This window comes from Hippoglossus stenolepis, chromosome 9, assembly GCF_022539355.2.
Source record: "Hippoglossus stenolepis isolate QCI-W04-F060 chromosome 9, HSTE1.2, whole genome shotgun sequence".
NCBI lineage: Eukaryota > Metazoa > Chordata > Actinopteri > Pleuronectiformes > Pleuronectidae > Hippoglossus > Hippoglossus stenolepis.
In genome coordinates, this window is record NC_061491.1 from 23,805,250 (window position 1) to 23,811,249 (window position 6,000).

Below are 6,000 nucleotides of genomic sequence, written 5' to 3' on the forward strand. Positions count from 1 at the left end.
CACACACACACACACACACACACACACAAACACAACAGCTGCTTTTCTGTTTTGGAAAAGTGAGTTTACCGAAAATAAGCATCGAACTGCAGAACTCAAGTTCAGCCAAACCGCTGTATGTATATATATGTGCAGTTTTGTCTGTATATTCACATTCTTAACACAAATAGCTCAAACACTCTTGTATAAATGAAACCTTCATTTTAACCTCCATCCAAATTTCACCACACTGCGATGCTTTAATGGGTAAAGCACCTTCTCAGGAATCCTTTTCATCCTTATTGGATGCCAGCTTTTTGTTCTCACGTCCAAAAAACATAAACTTTGACTGTAATCTTTTGAAGCTTTATGCTGCCTGCAGCGATTGGAAAGCGTCTCACTGAGGCGACTGCTCGCTGCTGGTCCCGCAACGGAGACAGAGAGGGCCCGAGGCGCTCTGCTCCGCTCCTAACTGACTCCATATGGCGCGGGTCTGGACATCCAACTGACTTCTAAGACTGTTGCAGACTGGCGCAATGTAAACTTAGCATCTCATCTGAGCGGGGGCCACGGGCGAACCCCACCTCCCCGCGCTCTAAGGAGAAGCATCTGTCCCCAGTCGCTCTCAATATCCACCTCGCCCTCTGCCAAAGGCTCCGACAGTGACGTGGCTTACATTTGAAATCCTAGCCGGCTCAAAGAATTCAGCTCATTGCGTTGATTTAAATTTATACAGATCAAATCAGAGAGGTTGGAAGTTTTAATAACTTCAGAGTTCAAACGAGCAGCACGGAGAGGATCCTCTCCTCCAGTCTTTGTCAGAGTGTGAGACACTTGGATCCCTGAGGAATTTTTAGTTGAGAAGTCTTTGCTGAGCGAGATGGTAAAAGGGAGCGCTGGCGCTGAGACTGGACTGGTGAATGAGCGGAGTAAGAAAGAGTACAACAGGTAACAAGGACCTACTGCTGAGAGACAGATGGCTGAGCTGCACAATAAGAGGCCTGTACACTAACGGGAAGCTCTGTGTGTGTGTGTGTGTGTGTGTGTGTGTGTGTGTGTGTGTGTGTGTATGTGTGTGTGTCTGTGTAAGAGCCCCTTTTATTCGCTGTATATCAATTTGTCCAATGAGCAATCAAAGAATGCCCCGTGAATGACTGTTTCACAGAGCAGCAACTGACATTTCTTTGGGGGTTACTCACTCTGTGCTCTCTAATGAGCGATGTGAACGCTCCCACTGAAAGAGAAAGAAAGAAAAACTAAGTTACAGAGACGCAGGATTTCACATGGTCGCATCACAATTCAGTAAAGTACAAACACAAAAAAAAAACAATTTGAAAAAGTAGAAATGAAATTAAATAAACTCATAAATTGACATTGGTTGGGTTGGACTGACATTTTTATTGTCGGATTATAATCCTCAATTTTACTTGTTACTTGTTGTTTTCTTCCTGAAACTGTAAAAGTGACCTGAAGCTGCACAAAGAGCCGTTAACCTTTTTATTCAGTGAAGCTCAACTCACTGTCGTTGCTGTTGTTGTGATCGACAACGTCACTTACATCGATGAGTCCCAGCCACCGCTGCTACTAATTTATTCAAAATGTATTAATATTGAACGTACCGTGTGTCCAAATCGCACCAAATTCAAAACCACACTTGCTCGAGGCCTTAACAACACATGTGACGAGTGAGAAAGTGATAAGATGATCGGTTCTCAAGATATTTGAGCCACACACAAACGGATGGACAGACAGATTTCTGGAATTATTAGATAGTACATGTGCAATGAATGAATAGAATAGAACTTTATTGTCCACCAGTACAACATAAAATCAGACAAACAGATGAAAGGACAATACGTTTAAAATTCAGCAGTTCAGTTTATGTGAAGTGCAACAGTCACTATAAAAAACTGTTTAAAGGCAGTTAAAAAAGTTAAAAGTGCAGTTTGGTGCTGAGGGTAAAGGTGCAACAACCCCTAAAATGAGACAGTAAAAAAAAAAGATTATCTTTTTCCCTCAGTTTAATGGGTTTGCGTCTTTGCTCTGCATTTCTCAGAATTAATGAAATTTACACTTCCCTGGAAGCCACTGAGAGTCTGTGTGATAAATCTCTCTTCAGACTGTACACACCTACGAGCGTGATGACTGTGTTGCCAAAATGAATTTCTAGTGGGCATGTGTGAAACCTGTCCATGCAAAAAACACCCAATATGTGTATAGCAGATTCACTGTTGTCTGAACCTGCTCTCAGATTTCTGTATCCTCATCAGGGGGGGTAGAGTGGAGGAGTTTATCTTTTCCACTTTTTAACTCTCTCTGATTACTCCTGCAATAACTGTGAATTTTTTTTGCACATCTAATATTCATATTTCTTTTAATCATATTCCTTCCTTTGCAAAAAACTACTGCAATTTTGCACACTTGTCTCTTATATACTGTTTGTTATCTCTTGTATTTAGTCTCTTGTTCTTCGCTCATTGTGCAATGCCCTTGACTTGCTGCTGAAACTTAATAATTTCCCAATTGAGGATCAATAAAGTATATCTATCTATTTATCTTCCACAAAACTCAATGGAAGGATGATATGTGGACCATGAAAGAACCTATTAAAATTGCGGTTTCACGTGGAAGCTAAATAAAGGGATGTATCCATTTTTTTTTTTTTATCACATTATTTACATTGTGACATAGGACAGTCTTTCATTTTCACTTATTTCCCTGCATGGGAATAATGTATGGGTCTTTTTTAAAGATCATTTTGGATTTTGATTTATTGATAGAACAGCATGAGCATGAATACATGCTGCAAAGTGCCGGGTCAAAACCAAATCTGTGGCCGCGGCCGAGGCTCAAGCCTCTGTATGAATGGCGCCTGCTCTATAATGCGTGGATCTTGAAGGAAAAATATCAGGCATGTTTAGGGGACCTATGTCCATGAGTGGTGCAACTTGCTGCACTTTGGTTGAATTTAAGGGGACTGGGGACTAAGTCCGTCACTCAAATGGCTGCATGTATTGCGTCTGTCTTTAATTCTGGCTGGCTGGAGCTAATGATGTTGTTAAATTTTGAATCTCACCTGCTTCACAATGACTCACTTTCTGTAAGTAAAAAAAAATGGTGACTCTATACATAACCCCCCCCACCACCCCCCCATGCAGGCCTAGTTCTGCAGGATAAACCTGACACTGGCTGCAGATGGTTTAAATCATGGGAAAATGCTCTGCAGTTAAACTCCATCAAAACTGCATTGGAAATATGTTCGCATGACATCACATCATCTAACTTATGCGTGGGAAAAGTACAATGCTCGGTGTCCTGAGGAAATGCAAAGGACATCGCAAACAGCTGCATTTAAACAGTTGCAGAGCAAAAGTAACGTTTGCAGTATGCGATAAATAAGCCATGGCTGTTTTAAAACACTCTGTTCCTGACATCTTTAATTCTTCAAATTTTACAGCTGATCATGGATTCCACCGACAATATGAAACAACTGACAGCAGGCGGGGAAATGGCAACGACAGACATGTGAGGGTATTTCTTCTCCCCCCCATCTGCATGGTGATTATTGCAAGAGAACATGAGAAGCAGTCAGGCATGCAGGCAGAGCATGGATGAATCACAGAGGATCTCAGATTGCAGGGCTCTCGCCACTGTAATCGATAGTAAACCACCCCCCCCGTTGGGAGAAAACTGCAAAGAGTCAAACCACATCCAGTTTGGATCAGTGCCAGTGAATTATTCATTGCTTCAGTTATCTGGGCCAGTGGAGAATCATATGGACTAAACACACACACACACACACACACACACACACACACACACACACACACACACACACACACACACACACACACACACACTGGTGCCCTATCAGAGGCAGACTGGCTGAGTTCTCTGGAAGTGAACTTGTTGGCTGCGGTGGCTCTCCGCACTAAATAGCGAGGCTAACCAGTGTTTGCTTTGTGGAAATCCCTCTGGCGTTTGCAGAGTGAGATGGGACGGATGGCTCACACAAGCCGGTTGCCCTCCTCCCTGCAGTCATGTGTGGGATGGCATGTGTTAGAGGCTGCGTGTGTTTTCAGTGAAATATGGAGTAACTGTGCCGCCGGAGCAAACAAAACATGTTGCACACACTTACACTGAGAAGATCAGCGGTTTGACGACGGAATAGAAGAGCTGAGCGACGCAGGAAATAATTATGGATTTGCAGTTGTGGGAAAACTGTAAGTGAAATAGTTTTGAATCCAAATTTAAGCTGAAGGGAAATTTGAAAGAAGTGATTCACAAAGTAGTTGCAGGGGCGTACCGTGCAACAGGGTAGTGCCTGGGGCCCCGAGCTCAGAGCCCCCCCTCCCACAAGAACATGCAGTTAGATAATAATTTTGATACTAAAACAATCATTTGAAGATTGTAATGATGTGGTTTGGTATCATGGGTTTCTTTGGGGGCTGGGTTTGGTTCAGTCTGATTTGATGTGGTGCCCTGCAGGTCCCTGTTTCCGGTTGCCCCCAAATCCCTTGAAATGCTTCTGAGCAGGTTCAGGCTACTTCTACTCAAGGAGAAGCATTTTTATGTTCAGCTGCTGGAGTAGCTAAAAGTAATAGAACTCTTTTTTATAATTAACGTGTTAAATGTCATTCAGTAGAACACAGACCTTCACCAACGCCCAATGGCCCCTTTAAATGTAATCAAGCTGCACCAAGTAACACACAGATATCAGTCCCCTAAAATGTTTTGGTCAAAATCACAATTTCAAAAAAATTCACAAATATATTTCACAATTAGTTAAAGAAAGTGGGAAAAAATATCCACCAAGTTTCATGGTGAACTGTTGTGTGGTTTTTGTGGAAGCAAAGTGTGAAGCTGACAGGATGAATGATTCCAAAGGTGTGTGTGTGTGACCGATAAAGATTTCAGGTATTATAAGATATAAGATCCACACTTGGAATGTGACAGGTGGTGTTGATGGAGGCGTCCTGTCCGACGAATTTTTTTTGAGAACCACTCGTCTATGAGTTTTCTTTTCCTGTGTTCTCCCCTGTCAGGATTCGACCCGGCAACCTGTAGGCCTGAAGTGAAAGCTCAGCCAGAGTTTGGGGCCCCGGCCTCTTATCATCTGGTTTCTATTCTCTCTGCCCTGTCCAATGAAATCTGACCTGCTTTAGAGGAGAAATGAATTATGGGCCCATCAACAAATACCATATTCCCCCCTTTGAAGTTGCCTACGTGATGGAAAGTGGTAAGATGTCATGTGTTAAAGTTATTACCCAAGCCTTTAACATTAACATGCTGTGCGCGATGCTCCTGACTTTTGAAGGCTGTTGTGGCTTCATCTGTCCTGACAGCAGCCAGACTCGCCCCCTCTTTTTCACTTTGCCCAAACGTCAGAACTATTTTCAATCTCCCCTCGACTTTATGTGACCCCCGCGGAGGTAACCCAGCCGGGGGGGAGGAGGGGGAGGCGGCTGCGTTACAGGAGAAAAGATGGACTCCGAGTGGTTCGTGACAAAGGTGGATAATTTTACCAGCTGCTGAATAGTCTGCTCTTGAGTCATTTGGAGGTGCCTGTAAAGCCTGTGTGTAATCTTCCTGCCTCCCACCCTTTAATTGTGCCTCATGGAACAAGTTGCTTTTGTTAAAGAGAGAGAGAGAGAGAGAGAGAGAGAGAGAGAGATGCCCTCAGGTTCTTCTGATCTAACCAGGACATGAGGGTGAGGTGTGCATTCAGAGCTTTACTCATCTGCAGCATTTCAAGGATGTCTTTTTGTATATTTTTGCTTTATTTAATATTTGACTGTGGATTGAAACGAGGAAAGATGGAAAAACATCAAATTTTCAACTTGCAACAAACATCGGCATATATCTTATGAGATTTGCCTCCATCCAATCATGTGTGTGCACCAGAAGGTTGTTCTGCTCGAAAAGAACTTGTTTGGATACTTGATGGAGCCCAATCACTTCTAATGGCTGACGTGTTTATACCTGACAAAAACAGCCACTTGAGTCGAAGCCAACTATGAA